Genomic DNA, 19,543 nt, shown 5'->3' on the forward strand with positions numbered 1-19,543 from the left:
GTCGCTGAAATGTGCATAAAAAGTACCACTGATGAGTTGATCTAATGAATAGCTGCGTATTGTGCCCCACCTTTTGTGTTTTTAATGCCCCACTGAAACAAGATGGTAAGTGAAGCTGATTGTACAAGTTTTTTGTACACCCCTTTAATAAAATACCTCCTCCTCTTGAAATGAGCTATCGTGACATTCCACCTGTTAATAATTGCTGTGTTAATATGGATTTATTATTGTTATGGTCTGATCTTTGGCTTCCAAAAGCAGTGATAGATTTTACAGAACAATCAGCTGATGGGTACTTAATTACTCAATAATTTAAAAAGAATGCTTTATCTTACTTTGTACTAAATAAGAATATGGGAACATTTTCCATCAATAAGCACCATCAGTAATTGACAGAGCAATCTGCAGATAGATTTCGGAGGTGTTTATTGAGGTAAGGATTGGACTGAGAACGAAACATGGTTCTTCCCAGTTTTCAGGCACAAAATGCTGGAGTAACTCAGCGGGGCAGGCAGCATCTCTGGAGAGAAGGAATGGGGGACTTCTCGGGACGAGACCCTTCTTCAGAGCAGTCTGAAGAAGGGTGTCGACCCAAAACTTTACCCATTCCTTCTCTCCAGCGATGCTGCCTGTCTCGCTGAGTTACTCCAGCATTTTGTATCTATCTTAGGTGTAAAGCAGCATCTGCAGTTCCTTCCCATGCATCTTCCCAGGTTTTATTGCATGTCAGTTTGAAAGGCAGTATCTCTTTTTTATGGATTTTTTTTTTTCTCAAAATGAGGTTTCAGTGTGGTAATCTATCCTGGCGCGTGGAAGGGGAGAGTGCTATGGAGTATCTGTGTGTGAGACCCGGGACGTGGAAGCAGACAGGCCGACAGAGTATCTGTGTGTAAGATAATAAGTGCTTGAAGGGTTATCTTCTGCTTGAAGAATCTTCACCTGCAGGGTTTTGAGGCTGTTGCAAGCTGGGTTGTTAATTGCCGCAGGTCAGAGACTAATATCGTTGTGTTTCACACAAGCTGTAGCCATTGCAAATTTCACCATATCTCACTCCGAACCTCTGCACATCTTCAGTGGTGAGAATCTTACTGAACAGAAGTGATTTCCTCCAATCCCCACACCTTGCACCCCAGCAATCCGAATCACCCCTCCTGTACCTCATCAGCACAGTGTGCTCAATCTCTTACTGTCCACAATACCTAATGCCATAACCTGCCACAGGAGTCATGGTCGCAGAGTTATACAGCATGGTTTAAATCAGCATCTGCACTTCCTTCCTACACAGCATGGAAACAGGTCCATCAGCACAACTTGCCTACACCGTCCAACATAGAAACATAGTAAATAGGTGCAGGAGGAGGCCATTTGGCCCTTCGAGCCAGCACCGCCATTCATTGTGATCATGGCTGATCATCCACAATCAGTAACCTGTGCCTGCCTTCTCCCCATATCCCTTGATTCCACTAGCCCCTAGAGCTCTATCTAACTCTCTTTTAAATTCATTCAGTGAATCGGCCTCCGCTGCCTTTTATCATATCATATCATATCATATCATATATACAGCCGGAAACAGGCCTTTTTCGGCCCACCAAGTCCGCGCCGCCCAGCGATCCCCGTACATTAACACTATCCTACACCCACTAGGGACAATTTTTACATTTACCCAGCCAATTAACCTACAAACCTGTACGTCTTTGGAGTGTGGGAGGAAACCGAAGATCTCGGAGAAAACCCACGCAGGTCACGGGGAGAACGTACAAACTCCTTACAGTACAGCACCCGTAGTCAGGATCGAACCTGAGTCTACGGCGCTGCATTCGCTGTAAAGCAGCAACTCTACCGCTGCGCTACCGTGCCGCCCGAGAATTCCACAAATTCACTACTCTCTGGGTGAAAAAGTTTTTTTCTCACCTCAGTTTTAAATGGCCTCCCCTTTATTCTTAGACTGTGTCCCCTGGTTCTGGACTCCCCCAACATTGGGAACATTTTTCCTGCATCTAGCTTGTCCAGTCCTTTTATAATTTTATACATGAACTCTAAGATCCCCTCTCATCCTTCTAAACTCCAGTGAATACAAGCCCAGTCTTTCCAATCTTTCCTCGTATGACAGTCCCACTATCCTAGGGATTAAACTCAGGAAACCTACGCTGCAATAGCAAACATGTCCCATCTACACTAGTCCCACCTGCCTGCATTTGGCCCACATCTCTCTAAACCTGTCCTATCTGTGTATCTTTCTAAATGTTTCTTAAACATTGCGATACTACCTGCCTCATCGACTTCTTCCAGCTGCTTGTTCCATATACCCACCACCCGTTGTGTAAAAAAAAAGTTCCCCCTCAGGTTCCTATTAATTCTTTCTCCTCTCACCTGTAACCTATGCCCTCTGGTTCTCAATTTCTCCTATTCTGGGGAAGAGACTCTGCGTTTACCCATTCTACTCCTCTCCCAGTTTTGTGCACTTCCATAAGATCAGCCCTCATCCTTGCATTCCTTGCACTCCAAGGACTGGAGTCCCAGCCTGCACAACTGCTCCCAATCGCCCAGTCCCTCGATTCCTGGCAACATCTTTGTAAATCTTCTCTGCACCCTTTCCAGCTTGCAAAAATCCTTCCTACAACATGGTTATAACCGAACACAAAACTCTAAATGTGGCCTCACTAACGTTTTGTGCAACTGCAACGTGAGTCCCAACGTCTACACTCAACACTCTGACTGATGAAGGCTAAAGGGTTGCAAGGCATTTATTACAATGTAAGTCTGGGGAAAACCACAGGGGGAAAAGCCCCTCGGCCCAACTTGCTCATCTACAGGGCTGGTCCTATCTGTCCGTCTCCCCCCACTGCCACTTTGCCGTTCCTGTGCCTGTCTATTCAAGGTTGTTTTTGTACGTGTCTTACGAACCTGATTGAGCTTACTGAGGAGGTGACGAAGGTGATCGATGATGGTAGAACGGCAGCTGTTGTCTCCGTAGACTTTAGTACGGCATTTGGAATAGCCCCACATGGTGGGATGGTGTCCAGCAGAGATGGGACCTAATGGACATGAAAGTAGATGGTTGACACAAAATGCTGGAGTAACTCAGCCGGTCAGGCAGCATCTCGGGAGAGAAGGAATGGGTGACGTTTCGGGTCGAGACCCTTCTTGAGACTGATGTCAGGGGAGGGGTGGGACAAAGATAGAATGTAGTCGGAGACAGGAAGACTAGTGGGAGAACTTGGAAGGGGGAGGGGATAGAGAGGGAAAGTAGTGGATGGGTTGGTTAGTAAGCTTACCAGTTTGGCCGACTTTGAGGGAGGCTGTCAAAGTGTACTGTGGGATATAGCAGCATTCAGCACTGTGGCCTGGTTTTGCAACTCAAATGCCCAGGAACAAAGATGATTGCAAAAATGCCTGAGATCCCATGGGATCCAAGGAGAGATAGCTGAATGGATAGAAAGTTGGCTTCATGGAAGGAAGCAGAGGGTGATGGTGGAAGGTTGCTTCTCGGACTGGAGGCCTGTGACTAGTGGTGTGCCTCGGGGTTTGGTGGTGTGCCTCGGGGTTTGGTGGTGGGACCATTACTGTTTGTCATCTACATTTTGAACCTTTAAAATGTTCGGGTGGCCTAAAAATCAAGGCATCGGTCTTGTAAACCGAAAATTGGAGGTGAAATTGATTTGGATGAGAATGTACATGGCAAGATTAGCAAGTTTGCAAATGATGCAAAAGTGGGTGGTATTGCAGATAGTGAAGATGGTTATCAAAAAGATAGATCAGCCATGATTGAATGGCAGAGTAGACTTGATGGGCCGAATGGACTAATTCTGCTCCAATCACATGAATGTATGAACATGCAGTAGATAGGGTGGTACAGAAGGCATTTACATGTTCATAGATTTACATGATGCCCAGGTGAACTGATCTCATCCGCCTGCACATGAACATGCCCCTCTATTCCCTGCACTTCCACGCGCCTATCTTGAATTCTATGCTCAGGCATTGAATGTAAGAGTCAGGAAGTCATGATGCAGCTCCATAGGATTTTTGGTTTGACCGCATTTGGAGTATTGCGCACAGTTCTGGTCGCTCCATACAGGAAGGATGTGAAGGCTTTGGAGAGGGTGCAGAGGAGGTTTACCAGAATGCTGTCTGGATTAGACAGTTTCAGCTTCAGGGAGAAGTTGGATAGACTTGGATTGTTTTCTCTGGAGCATCGGAGGTTGAGGGGAGACTATGTAAGATTATGAGCGGCAGGGATGGGGTAGACAGTCAGAACCTCTCTCCCAGGGTGGCAATGTCCGACATTAGAGGGCGCAGCAGTAAGGTGAGAGGGGGAACGTTTAACGGAGACATGCAGACAAGTTTTGTACACAGAGAGTGCTGGGGGTCTGGAACGCTTTGTCAGGGGGAGGTGGAGGCAGATATGATAGTGGTGTTTAAGATAGGCGCGTGGAAGTGCAGGGAATAGAGGGGCATGATCATGTGCAGGCGGATGAGATCAGTTCACCTGGGCATCATGTAAATCTATGAACATGTAAATTCTGTGTAAATCCCTTCCCCCTCCCAATATGTGACCACTCCTGCAGACCAGGGGCAATGTCATTGTCCAATTATCCTCACGACCCACATGTCTATGGACATGGGCGGAAACCCAAGCTCCCTGAAAGTGACAACACTGAAGAAGAGCACCAGAATGTAGGCTGGAGAGGACATTAGCCTTCAGGAGAGGCAGGACAAAGCTGGATTGTTTTCTCTGGAGTGTTATAGATTGAAGGGAGTCCTGATGGACATATGTAGGACTATGAGGGGCAAAGTGGAAAATGAGCGGACACAATCTAGTCTGAATCAAGTCTCTCAGTCTGAAGAAGGGTCTTGGGCCGAAACGTCACCCATTCCTTCTCTCCAGGGATGCTGCCTGACCTGCTGCGTTACTCCAGCTTTTTGTGCCTATCGAAAGTTTAAAGGAGATGTGTGGGACAAATATTTTACACGCTGACAGATGTGCTGACAGGATTGGCGGTGGAAGCAGATATAATAGTGACATTTAAGAGGCTTTTAGCTTGCATTTGGGTATCATAATCTCATAATCATAATCATCTCATATTTCTCTTGGGCAGTTTACACTCCAGCGGTATGAACATTGACTTCTCTAACTTCAGATAATTCCTCTGTCCCTCTCTTTCCCCTCCACCTTCCCAGTTCTCGCACTGCCTTCCTGTCTCCTACCACATCCTATCTTTGTCCTGCCCCCCCCCCCCGACATCAGTCTGAAGAAGGGTCTCGACCTGAAACATCACCCATTCCTTCCCTCCTGAGATGCTGCCTGACCTGCTGAGTTACTCCAGCGTTTTGTGTCTACCTTAATTTATTTTGAGATCATGTTTGGTACAGACCTTGTGGCTTGAAGGTATTTATTCACAAAATGCTGGAGTAACTCAGCAGGTCAGGCAGCATCTCAGGAGAGAAGGAATGGGTGACGTTTCGGGTCGAGACCCTGAAGGACCTGTGGCTTGAAGGACCTGTTCCTGTGTTGCATCGTTCTAATTGCAGTCTCGGTTAGTTTATCAGTGTCTTAATTATATTCTACATACCCTTGGGCACTGTAGAAAACAGCTGAGGTAATTACGGACCAATTTGTGAAGTAACCTTATTTCACATATATAACATCATGAGAGTCCCAGCTTTCCTACCCAACATCTTTCTTTTATTTAAAGTGGGTTTTTTTCAGTTTGGTTTAGTTTAGAGAAACAGCACGGAAACAGGCCCTTCAGCCCAACGAGCCCGCACCGACCAGCGATCCCCACACATTAACGCTACCTTGCACACTAGGGACAATTTTACATTTTGTACATTTCTACCAAGCCAATTAACCTGCACATCTTTGGAATGTGGGAGGATACCGAGGATCTCGGAGAAAACCCACGCAGAACTTACAAACTCTGTGCAGACAAGCACCAGTAATCAGAATTGAACCCGGGTCTCTGGCGCGGTAAGGCAGCAACTCTACCGCTGCACCACCGTGCTGCCCCGTGCCACAATGAATCTCAATGCAGATGGTGTTTTGGGGCTCGATAACCCAGCTGCCACACTGGTGTTGTGTTGATAGAGTTGGCTACTGTCGATACTAGATCAGCAATCTGTGGTCCAAAAACATTTCCAATCCAATTCAAAGTGGTTTGATATATTTATTATCCAACAGTCTTGAAAATTTGCCAGCCACCCTCCTTCGAAGTTCTGAGAGTGCTAGATTATTGGAGTATTACTGGAGTCCTGATAGTTATGGTGGTGAATATTTTTCAGTGAGTTCAGGGATTCTAAATTGAACGATGGAAATAGTGGACTTGGCGCCTTTTAAAATGGGTAGTTGCCGGTGGTAGCCATGCCAATGAGTTCAAAACCAGATGCTGTCCTCAAACACTGTGCGGGCACACAATCACAAGCACATAAATAAACCGATTCAATTTAGGTTTTCAAAATGGTCAGCGTCAGAGACTGGGCAGTAATTCAGCAGTTTGACTTTTATTTACTGTTGTGTCATTTAGTTTCGAGATACAGCGCAGAAACAGGCCCTTCGGCCCACCAGGTCCGCGCCGACCAGCGATCCCCACACACTAACACTATCCTACACCCACTAGGGACAATTTTTACATTTACCAAGCCAATTAACCTACAAACCTGTACGTCTTTGGAGTGTGGGAGGAAACCGAAGATCTCGGAGAAAACCCACGCAGGTCACGGGGAGAACGTACAAACTCCGTACAGACGGCCCCCTTAGTCGGGATCGAACCCGGGTCTCCGGCGCTGCATTCACTGTAAGGCGGCAGCTCTACCGCTGTGCCACCATGTCTGCTGAAATAATGAAAAATGTAGATAGAATGCAAAATAACCCTGAGTGTGGAGAGACTAGCGTGGACCTGTTGGGTTGAGTGACTTGTTTTTGCACAGTACCATCACAGTAGTTTAATTCCATCTGGCCACTGTGTTTAGCAATCTCAGTACCCAAACAACATTAGTACTTTCTCCTCCCTACATCATTTTGTCCACAAGCATGCAAGGGGAGCAAATTTAATCTTTGGTCCATGCAAAAATTGTAAGTCCTTCAAGTCTAGCACTATTAGGTTCACAATAACATATGATTTGAGTATACAGTGACTTCTGTACAGTAGTGTAATATATTTCATAACAAATGAACAGAATTTTCCTATTTCTGTCATTTCTTTTGATGTCAATAGACAATAGGCAATATTTGCAGGAGGAGGCCATTCAGCCCTTCGAGCCAGCACCATCATTCACTGTAATCATAGCTGATCATCCACAATCAGTACCCCGTTCCTGCCTTCTCCCCATATCCCCTGACTCCGCTATCTTTAAGAGCTCTATCTAACTTGATGTCGATGGAAGTAAGAGCTGGGGAGAGAGATATAAAACTGGCGGCCGATTTCCTACCACTAGTTTTACACAGAGAAGCAGATTTTTGCTCTTTGCGAATTAATCCTGTGCGCTTCAAAAAAAAAACTCTTCGTGAGAACAACTCCGAGTGCTGCTGACATTGAAAACCTGCTCCAAATGATAGACATTACGGTCTTCCCAAGAGGGCACTGATTTTGTAAACGGGAAACTCGTGCAGTCATTGAATGTAATTTGGTTGTTATGAATCTTGACAATTTATTATCTAAAGAAAGAGCACAGGGCAAACGGACCTTTGGGATGCTCATATTCACTCCTTAGCTCAGAGTACTTTTGATGTAACTTGGCAACTTGATGAGCCCCATTGTCACCTTATAATGAACGCTTTGTCGCTCCTAGGTTCTGGCAGGCAAGCTGGAAACCTTGGACACATGCTTTTAAACCCTTTTGCATACTAACGATGTAGTGTGATCCAGGGCGACTGATTGCTTCCTTGACTTTAGATTTCATTTTGCTTTTTTTTTGTGTTGTCTTTTAATTGGGCCAAAAGTAAATCTGCCCAAACCTCTCCTGTGGGCTTGGCAACCCCCGTTGGGTGCAACCCTCCCCCGACTGACAACCCGTGGGCCTGTTGCCGGCCGGGGAGTCTCCCCCAGGGCCGTGGGCGGGCGAGGGGGGGGAGAGGAAAGGGGAGAGGGAGCCACTCACCCGGCCCCGGGCGGCCATTGCGAGCCGTGGACCCGTTGGGTGCAAACCTCTCCTGCAGCGGCAGCTCGACAGCGAATGGCCGATTACTTTGACCCACTGCCACCGCACTGCACCATGGGAGGAAGGTCAGGCCGGTCGGTCCTCCAGGCGGGGGGGGGGGGGGGGGGGGAGTGCATTTATTAAAGTTTATTAAGTTAATTGTTTTAAAAATGCATCAAAACTTGATGAATTGAGATCACAGGGGAATGATGAGTAGGGTAGGCCTAAAATTGTTGCGCTATCGTGTAGCGTTTTGACTATTTCAGGTACGCACAAACAAACACATTAATATTCAAGATGAGAGTTTTAGTAATATGTAGATAATATTTATAATTCAGTAACAGCCATGCCTTTGACTCCCCTCTTGAAGGTGCTGACTCATTTTGAGTACATTTCCATGATCATAATTGTCTATCTCATATACAGGAGAAAGGCATGTGAAAAAAATGTGCTGCATTTTGCTTGTGTGGCATCTGGAACTAAACTGTATTGATAATAAAGTGCAAAAAGAAGCTGCTTGATCCATACTGATCCATACAAATCCAAAGATAGACACAATATATTCATACCGCTGAGGTGTAAGCTGCCCAAGTGAAATATGAGATGCTGTTCCTCCAATTTGTATTTGACCTCACTCTGACAGTGGAGGAGACCCAGGACAGAAATGTCAGTGTGGGAATTGGAGGAGGAGTTAAAGTGTTTTGTTGTCCCCTTTGATCTCTCATTTTCACACCTTACCCTTCCATATCTCTGTGTCTCCCTCTCCCCTGACTCTCAGTCTGAAGCAGTGTCTCGACCCGAAACGTCACCCATTCCTTCTCTCTAGAGATGTTGCCTGTCCCGCTGAGTTACTCCAGCATTTTGTGTCTATCTTCGGTGTAAACCAGCATCTGCAGTTCCTGCCTACACACCCCACATAAATCCATACTGATGTTTCTATTCCACAAGTCACTTTGGCTTCTAGCTACCATTTTGGTGCAAACTCATTATTCATGTCCACTTATTTGCAAATATTGTGGATCTTTGCACTGGAACCTGTGATTGATTAAAATCCAAAAAAGCACATTGATTTCTGCAGGGAATATGGGACAAGTGTAACAGGACAAGCAACAGCTAATCAGATTGAAAAACCTGTAATGACTTTGCAGAGTCTGAACTAGGAAGTTAGAAGAGGTAAAAGCAAATTCTAACTACGAGGCCAAACATTGAGGGGGGAAGGAAAAAAAATAACGGTGTTGAGCGAGTGAACAGATTTTGTTTTTGGAAAATAGATTTATTAACATTTGAGGGCTTGTTTTCCATTTTCTTGCTGCCAATGCAATCTAGTAGGAAGTAAGTCTAATCAAGTTGATAGAAAATATTCTGGTATTGGAATAGATAACCTTTTGTTTAGTTTAGTTTAGACAAACAGGCCCTTCAGCCCACCGGGTTCACACCGACCAGCAATCCCCGCACATTAACACTATCCTACACCCACTAGGGACAATTTTTACATTTACCAAGCCAATTAACCTACAAACCTGTACGTCTTTGGAGTGTGGGAGGAAACCGAAGATCTCAGAGAAAACCCACGCAGGTCACGGGAAGAACGTACAAACTCCGTACAGACAGCGCCCATAGTCGGGATGGAACCCGGGTCTCCGGAAGTTGCTGCCTTCCTGCATTCGCTGGCAGGCAGCAACTCTACCGCTGTGCCACCGTGACCTCTTTCTCTTCCGACAAACGTCCCTGTATTCTTTTGAGTTTCGGAGAATGAAAGGTGATTTCATTGAACCGTACAACATTCTTACAGGGATTAGCAGGGTAAACTGAGAGTTGGTTTCCCATGGCTGGTTGTCAAGAAGCAGAGGTCACAGTCAAGGAAGGAGTTTGGTATTTAGGACAGAGAATTCTTCACCCAGATTACAGTGAATCTTTGGAAATCTCTGCCTATGAGAGTGCAGTCATTGGTCAGCTTCAAGATAGAGGTTGATAGAATTTTCGATTGGAAGAAAATCATGGCTAGGGCATTAATTTCAGGAGGTGGCACTTGGAGGAAAAATCAGCCATGATCTTATTTAATGACAGGAGGGGTTGAAAGGAACTGTTGAGACTGATTTAAACCGAAGATCGACACAAAAAGCTGGCATTTTGGTTCGAGACTCTTCAGACTGAGGACCCGAAACGTCACCCATTCCTTCTCTCCAGAGATGCTGTCTGACCCGCTGAGTTACTCCAGCTTTTTGTGTCTATCTTAGGAGGGGATGAAAGGTAAACTCCTGTTGTTTCTTATATTCTGATAAAATAGGTAAACAAAATGTAAATGCAGTGTTAAGCAAACCTCTGTATTTTCGAATCTCAGGGCAAATAACCGTTACAGAAAATCACGGAGAAGGAGAATAACTCAAACGTTGAATTTGAGAATAACTCAAATGCTGATTTGCTGCAAATTAGTTGTCCTTTTGAAAATGAATTGAATGAATAAATTTTATTCGCAAAGTATGTATACATACAAGGAATGTGCCTTGGTGCTTTGCTCGCAAGTAACAACACGGCATACAGTAAACAATTCAGAATAAAACATTAAGAATAAAGCATTAGAATTTAAATTTGTGATTATTAGATGTTGCTATCCCATTTGCACATTAATATTTATGAATCTGGACAGCATCCCTGATATCCCTGCTGCAAAATCTGCACCATTAGCTTGTAGCTTGCACCTTTATATTGCAAAGCATGCCAGTATTTTACATTATACATGTGAAGGCAAAAGGTTATACTGGCAACTGCTTAACTAAACTATGAATACTATAGATGTTCTACTGTGGGAAGGTTGTAATTATAACGCAGAATGTCATTATTCAAGATTATAATGGAAAAAGTTGACAGGAAATGCTTGCAAATGTAAGATTTTAATTACCGACTGTTTGCTTTCCCAGGTATTGTGCATAGCAGTTGTAATCATGAGTAAGGTTTATGTGGAGAGGTGTAGCTGACAAGGAATACTTGGATCACAGAAGGCAAATGCAATTTTTTTTCCTCTACATTAGGATTATATTTCATTTTCATGACTTTCATTTTCATGTTTAGACTTCAGAGAATCAGTGTAGAAACAGGCCCTTTGGACCACAGTCTCCACCGACCAGTAATCCTCACACACCAGCACTACCCTGCACACCAGAGACAATTTACAGGAGGCAATTAACCTACAAACACTGTACGCCTTTGCAATGTGTGAGGAAACCCATGCGGTCACGGGGAGAACGTACAAACTCCATACAGACAGCACCCGTAGTCAGGATCAAACTTGGGTCTATGCGCTGTAAGGCAGCAACTCCTCTGCGCCACCGTGCTGCCCCATTTATGTTACTATACATTCCTCACGTAGTTTGTTTCTGAACTTGATAAGGTTGGTTTTCAGTTATAGATCAAAAGGCATAAAAAATATATGGAGCCAGACAGCTATGGCCTCGTGTTCCCACCCTGGTGAGAGGAATGGAAGTCTGGGTATCGATTCTAATGAGGGACGAACTTTCATTAGAATGGGAATAAGACGATCAGGCCCTGTAAGATGAGTTGTTAAGAATGTTGGTAAGAATATTCATCAAACAGTACAGCACAGGAATGGGCCATATGGTCCTCAGTTAGGGTTGCCAATTGTCCCGTGTTAGCCGGAACATCCCGTATTTTGGGCTAAATTAGTTTGTCCCGTACGGGACCGTCCTTGCCCCGTATTAGTAGGGTTGCCAACTTCCCCACTCCCAAATAAGGGACAAAGGGTGACATCACCGCCCCGTGTCCCACGTGACCTCATCCAGCCAGTGACCACGTGCTCCCGCTCCACCAATGGCGGCCGCCCGGGCCGGGAGGCGGGTTGCTGTGCAACCTCTGTTAGGCGGCGCCCGGGCGGCTGCCAGTGGTGCTGGCTCGAAGGGCCGAATGGCCTACTCCTGCACCTATTGTCTATTGTCTATTGTCACGTGGGGCGCGGGGCGGTGACGTCACCTTGTCCCGTATTTGGGAGTGAGGAAGTTGGTAACCCTATCCTCTGTGTGAACACAATGATCTCTGAGCCACGCTCCACATTATCTCTGTACACATCAGAGCATCCTTGGAGCTAGTGTCTGGCATGTAACCCCCAGCAGATGTGCGGTCATAGTGTCATACACACATATTGGGCGGCACGGTGGCGCAGCGGTAGAGTAGCTGCCTTACATTGAATGCAGCGCAGGAGACCCAGGTTCGATCCCGACTACGGGTGCTGTCTGTACGGAGTTTGTACGTTCTCCCCGTGACCTGCGTGGGTTTTCTCCAAGATCTTCGGTTTCCTCCCACACTCCAAAGACGTGCAGGTTTGTAGGTTAATTGGCTTGGTAAATTTAAAAAACAAAATTGTCCCTAGAGGGTGTAGGATAGTGTTAATGTGCGGGGATCGCTGGTCGGTGCGGACCCGTTGGGCTGAAGGGCCTGTTTCTACACTGTATCTAAACTAGATTGCTCCCAATGTAGCCTGACCAGTGTCGTAGACAACTGTAACATAACATCCCAATGTCAAGGCGCAGTACCCTGACTGATGAAGGCCACAGAGCCAACATGCTTTTTGACTGCTCTATCTACTTTTAACGTCACTTTCAAGAACCTATGTTCCGGCACTCCTAGATCGCTCTGTTCTACAACACTCCCCAAAGCCCCACTTTCACTGTAAAGATCCTTCCGTGGTTTGACTTCCCACTTGTCACAGGCATCCAGTCTGAAAAACAACCCTCCACCATCACCCTCTGCTTCCTTCCACTAAGCCAATTTTCTATCCAGTCCGCTATCTCTCCCTGGTTCCCATGCGATCTAACCTTCCAGAGCGGCCTACCATGCGGAACATTGTCAAATCCCTTGCTGCGATCCATATTGACAACATCTAGGGTTCTGCCCTCATCAACCTCTTTGGTTACCTCTTCAAAAAACTCAATCAAATGCATGAAACATGTTTTCCCATGTCCAAACCCATGCTGACCATCTGCCCTGTCTATCCAAATGCATGTCCAGAATATTCTCCAGTAATTTGCTTTCCACAGATGCTAAGTTCAATGGTCAATAGTTCCCAGGCTTTTCCTTGCAGCCCTCCATACATAGAGTCCCAGCACTCACCACCCTCCAGATCCCACCCGTATCTAATGATGATTCATATATCTCAGTCAGGGCGCCTGCGATCTCCTCTCTAGCTTCCCACAGTGTTGCTTACATCTGATCAGGCCTGGGAGAATTGTCGGCCTTCATACGCATTGGGACATTCAACACCTCCTTGACTATCATACTGACTGTCCTGAAGCCACTTCCATTAACTGTCCCAAGTTCACCACTCTTGATGTCCATGGTAAAAAAAAGAGGAGAAACAATCTTTGAGTACTTTCCCCATCTCCTGCGGCTCTATCCAGAGATGACCACTTTACTTTCTGAGGGGCCCTGTTCTCCCTAGTCACCCTAGTCTCCCTCTTTCCTTTAATCTACATAAAATCTCTTTGGATTTCTCTTTAAATTATTTGTAGAGCTATCTTCTGTGCTCCGGATTTCCTTTTTAAGTACACTGTAGGCCCGGACACTGTAGGCCCGGACACTGTAGGCCCGGACACTGTAGGCCCGGACACTGTAGGCCCCGACACTGTAGGCCCGGACACTGTAGGCCCGGACACTGTAGGCCCGGACACTGTAGGCCCGGACACTGTAGGCCCGGACACTGTAGGCCCGGACACTGTAGGCCCGGGCGCCGCCTAACGGAGGTTGTGTAGCAACCTGCCTCCCGGCCCGGGCGGCCACCATTGGTCGAGCGGGAGCACATGGCTGCTGGCTGGGTGAGGCCATGCGGGACGCCGGGCGGTGACGTCACCTTTTGTCCCTTATTTGGGAGTGAGAAAGTTGGCAACCCCAGCTAGAGCTTCGGAGGTTGAGGGGAGACGATAGAATTATACACAATTATGAGAGGCATAGATAGGGTAGACAGTCAGAACCTTCTTCCCTGGGTGGAAATGTCCAAGACTAGAGGGTGTAGCTACAAGGTGAGAGGGGGAAGGTTTAATGGAGATGGAGAAGAGGACAAGTCTTTTGCACAGAGCGTGGTGGGGGCCTTAAACGCACGGCCTGGGATGGTGATGGAAGCTGATATGATCATGGCATTTCAGAGGCTTTTGGACAGGCAGATGGAAATGCAGGGAATCGAGGGATATGGATCATGTGTGGGGAAGTAATCAGTTCAGCCTTGGATCATGTTCGGAACAAGCATTGTGGTCCGAAGAGCCCATTCCTGTTCTATGTTCTGTTCGATGTTCTATAAGGCAGGCAGCATCATGAGTAAACCTCTCTGCACCAACTCCAAAGCCTCCACATCAATCCTGTAGTGGAGTTACCAGAACCGCTATTTGTATTGGGCATTCTTTGTTAACTTTGGTCAGTTTTTGGACACGAATACACGACAAATTAAAAATTATATCTGGGGCCTTCATGGAAGAAGGTTTGCTAATCTTAAGCAATTTATACACACATCTATGCTAACGTTAAAATGTGTACCAAACACTAATACAGTCTGAAGAAGGGTCTCGACCCGAAACGTCACCCATTCCTTCTCTCCTGAGATGCTGCCTGTCCCGCTGAGTTACTCCAGCACTTTGTGAATAAACACTATTACAATGCATTTGGTACCAGAATCCTGACTTCCGTGCATTTACAGTCTAGAAAAAATGTTTTTCCACCCAAGGTATTCATATAAGCAATGTTTAGAAAAATGCATTGTGCCAAGGGGCAATGGGTTTATTTTTGCTCATGGTTTTATAATGCAGGGCAGTAGGTTAATTGTGGGTGGACTTTTTTTTCCTGATCTCTGGCGTCTTGTGATTTAAAGCAAAGGTTTTCGAACCAGAGGTTTACATCTCAGATGAATATAGTGCCCTGGGGACTCAACCTACCTTCATTGTTCTGGAGCCAAAGTAAATTGCAGCAGATAAAGAGCTGCATTACATTTAGAATTATAAACCTACACCAGGAAATGAGATTAGTGATTATCATTGCTTGTGCTTTATCTGCAGGAAGTAACCAAATATGTTGTCGTCTAGGTTTGATTTTGTTAATTATTTGAACATAATAGTAATTCAAACTATACATGGTTGGAAATCCCTAATGAAGCCCTCACTGTTCGGGATGTATGACACCCACCCATGGTGCATTTCTCCCCTCCGTTTTCTACATGACACGTTTGCCTGTCAGTTTGGTCTTGCGACTCGGCGACACGCGATGAGAGATGTGTATTGAACTGCTGGGGGTCGATGGTGATCTGGGATGCAGCCGTTCTCAAGTCACTGTCAGCAGTGGATGTAACGAAGGTAAGTCATGACCAGAGAAACAGTTGGCTGTGTGCTGTAATGGAGCAAGTCAGTCTGGAGACATCGATGGTATCTCAATGCAAGGAAGCAGGGGTCAGCCTACTTGGGCTGTTGCCAGAACTGCACCATTATGGACCATACATGACGTCAATGTCATTATCACTCTATAAAATGTTTACTGATGGGGTATATTCCTATGGTATCCTTATTATAGATAACAGCGAATATGTTGAGCCAAGATTTGAAATATAATGGTCATGTTTACTTCCTGTTGGGATCTGGAAAAAAATCATTTGCTTTGCAATGAAGAATATCTTTTCTGCCAATAACTATCGTGCAACCTGCAACACGGCAAGAAAGGTCTTCCCAGTGTGATGTAAAATGACTCGCGTTATGCAGTGATTGATCCATACTCTGCTTCTGTTCTGCCTTTTATCCTGTGAAGTGGCCTTTCCATAATAAGCGTGCAATTGTCAGGGTAGACACAAAATGCTGGAGTAACTCCAAATTTCCTTTGCCAATTGCCTGACCCGCTGAGTTACTCCAGCTTTTTGTGTCTACCTTTGATTTTAACTAGCGTTTGCAGTTTTTTTTGGCAAGGGACCACAGTCTTAGAATAAAGGGGAGGCCATTTAAAACTGAGGTGAGAAGGAACTTTTTCACCCAGAGAGTTGTGAATTTGTGGAATTCTCTGCCACAGAGGGCAGTGGAGGCCAAATCACTGGATGAATTTAAGAGAGAGTTAGATAGAACGCTAGGGGCTAGTGGAATCAAGGGATATGGGGAGAAGGCAGGCACGGGTTACTGATTGTGGATGATCAGCCATGATCACAATGATTGGCGGTGCTGGCTCAAAGGGCTGAATGGCCTCCTCCTGCACCTATTTTCTATGTTTCTATGTTTCTATGTTTTCCTGTGCAATTTTCAGGGAGCAGGGTAATTCACAAGTGAAGCTTTAGTAGCTGAGCCACATCAGCATTTGGTGGATGGTTATGCTGGAAACAATGCTTCTGTCTTGAAATGTAGAATTGTAAAACACAGCATCGATACAGGGTGAGACAGATGTTGAAGGTCACTGCATCTGGTGACTGGATGCGTTCGTGAGTGTGGCTCAGAACCAGATCACAGCTTTTACCCTTTCCTTTGCCAATTGCTTCTTTAAATATTGACAGTGTGTATGCCCCCCTAGTCCCTAGTGTGTAGTGAGTGAATGCTAAAGTGGGATAACATGGATAGACACAAAAAGCTGGAGTAACTCAGCTGGTCAGGCAGCATCTCTGGAGAGAAGGAATAGATTTCAAGATCAATTTATTGTCACAGGTACCAATTAAGGTGCAGTGTAATTTGAGTCACCATACAGCCAGACTAAGTGAAAAGCAACAAGACACACAGCCACATAAAGTAACATTTAACATAAACATCCACCACAGCGGATTCCACATTCCTCACTGTGATGGAAGGTAATAAAGTTCAATCAGCTTCCTCTTTGTTCACCCGCGGTCGGGGCTGTTGAACCGTCCGCGGTCGTCGCTGCCGACTGTCCGATGTCCGAGGCCCTCGATGATTGAAACTCCCCGCGTCGAAGAGCGATGCAGTAATTGTGGTTTCATTGCAATCAGAAGGATAGTTCTTGCATGAAGACCATCTAACTCTTCGAGTGCTGTTGCCAACAAAAGATATTGTTTTAATTCTTTAAGCGGGTGGCACGGTGGCGCAGCGTTACAGTTGCTGCCCTACAGTGCTTACAGGGTTCGATCCTGACTACAGGCGCTGTCTGTACGGAGTTTGTACATTCTCCCTGTGACCTGTAAACTACCCCAAGCAAAATATGAGGTGCTGTTCCTCCAATTTGCGCTGGGCCTCACTCTGACAATGGAGGAGATCCAGGACAGAAAGGTCAGATTGGGAGTGGGAGGGGGAGTTGAAGTGCTGAGCCACCAGGAGATCAAATAGGTTAAGACGGACTGAGCGGAGGTGTTGAGCGAAACGATCGCCGAGCCTTTATTACTGTAGACGACTGCCCATCAGTTTATAGATACAAAACGCTGGAGTAACTCTGCGGGACAGGCAGCATCTCTGGCGATAAGGAATGGGTGACCTTTCGGGTCGAGACCCTTCTTCAGACACCGACCCTTCAGTCTCGACCCGAAACGAGTTACTCCAGCATTTTGTGTCTCTTCGGTTTAAACCAGTATCTGGAGTTCCTTCCTGCACACTGCCCTACAGTTTCACTGAGTGGACGCTGTTACTTACAATGGGCTGCTGCTGAGAAACATCCAACTCTCCATGTTTGGAGAGGCCAGCAACAGCAAACTGGCAGCCAACTGGAACGGACTACAGACCCTAGTTTACACCGCAGATAGTCACAAAATGCTGGAGTAACTCAGCGGGGCAGGCAGCATCTCCGGAGAGAAGGAATGGGTGACGTTTCAGGTCGTGACTCTTCTTCAGACTGAGAGTCAGGGGAGAGGAGACCTTCATCACAGTATGAAGAAGGATCTCGACCCGAAACGTTACCTATTCCTTTTCTCCAGAGATGCTGTTTGGCCCGCTGAGTTACTCCGGCTTTCTCTGTCTGTGCACAGGGTAGAAAGCAGTTTGTGAACATTGGGTTTTTAATTTTTTAATTTGGTATTTTCACATAAATTTCAATGGATTATATATTTTTGAAAAAGAAGCATTTTTATTTCTATTTGTCAAAGTCTGCAACATGACAATGCAGATCGCAATGAGACATGTTATTAAGCCTCAAATATTATGCAACCACAAATGTATGATATCATAGTATAGAAGTTAACCTTTTCTGTACTTTTTTCCTTCCCCACCTCAAATATGTGACATAGAGACATACAAAATAGGTGCAGGAGGAGGCCATTTGGCCCTTCGAGCCAGCACCATCATTCATTGTGATCATGGCTGATCATCCACAATCAGTAACCCGTGCCTGCCTTCTCCCCATATCCCTTGAATCCATTAGCCCCTAGAGCTCTATCTAACTGTCTTTTAAATCCATCCAGTGAATTGGCCTCCACTGCCCTCTGTGGCAGAGAATTCCACAAATTCACAACTCTCTGGGTGAAAAAGTTTTTTCTCACCTCAGTTTTAAATGCCCTCCCCTTTATTCTAAGACTGTGGCCCCTGGTTCAGGACTCGCCCAACATTGGGAACATTTTTCCTGCATCTAGCTTGTCCAGTCCTTTTATAATTTTATACGTCTCTATAAGGTCCCCTCTCATCCTTCTAAACTCCGGTGAATACAAGCCCAGTCTTTCCAATTTTTTTAACAAAATCTAATACAGTGGAGGTAAATGTCTTCAGCTTTGTGATAATAGTGAATTGGTTGCAAACCTGGTATGTAAAGTATATTTTGCATTTATATAATGCTCATGGAGTTTTTGTTTGGTAGAGTAATAGCTGTCAAACAAAGAATTTTACCTCCCTTCCCCAAATCATGTCAGTGTAGTTGATAGCCACATAAAACTTCCCCTGTGTATTGATCCACTTTCCCCTCTTAAAGGCACGTTTTATTATTTTGGAGTAACTCAGCGAGTCAGGCAGCATCTCTGGAGAAAAGAGATGTGCATAAAATCATGAGAGGAATAGATCGGGTAGATGCACAGATTCTCTTGCCCAGAGTAGATGAATCGAGGACCAGAGGACATAGGTTCAAGGTGAAGGGGAAAAGATTTAATAGTAATCTGAGGGGTAACTTTTTCACACAAAGGGTGGTGGGTGGATGGAACAAGCTGCCAGAGGAGATAGTTGAGGCAGGGACTATCCCAATATTTAAGAAACAGTTAGGTACATGGATAGGACAGGTTTGGAGGGATATGGGACAAACGTGAGCAGGTGGGACTAGTGTTGGATGGTGTGGGCAAGTTGGTCTGAAGGGCCTGTTTCTACACTGTGTCACCCTGATTCTATGACTCTAAAAGGATAAGGTGATGTTTTGCCTCGAGACCTTTCTTCAGTCTGAGAGTCAGGGGAGAGGGAAACAAGAGGTATGAAAAGGTGCAGAACAAATCAGAGCCGGCATCGATGTCCAAGGAGCCCACAATGGTCCA

General features: G+C 45.7%; 1 protein-coding gene across 3 annotated transcripts in view; it reads left to right on the forward strand.

Moving 5' to 3' along the window:
• LOC144599376 (chloride channel protein 2-like) overlaps positions 1–19,543 on the forward strand; it is a 406,358-nt gene that overhangs the window by 68,817 nt on the left and 317,998 nt on the right. Inside the window, exon 1 of one of the 3 annotated variants that reach the window (XM_078410173.1) lies at positions 10,237–10,386. The exons of the other annotated variants lie outside the window; for them this stretch is intronic. The gene's annotated coding sequence lies outside the window, so the exon portion shown is untranslated. Of the gene's footprint in view, positions 1–10,236; positions 10,387–19,543 lie in introns of those variants that run through there. 3 annotated transcript variants of the gene reach the window in all.

The sequence above is a fragment of the Rhinoraja longicauda genome, chromosome 13, assembly GCF_053455715.1.
Source record: "Rhinoraja longicauda isolate Sanriku21f chromosome 13, sRhiLon1.1, whole genome shotgun sequence".
Lineage (NCBI taxonomy): Eukaryota > Metazoa > Chordata > Chondrichthyes > Rajiformes > Arhynchobatidae > Rhinoraja > Rhinoraja longicauda.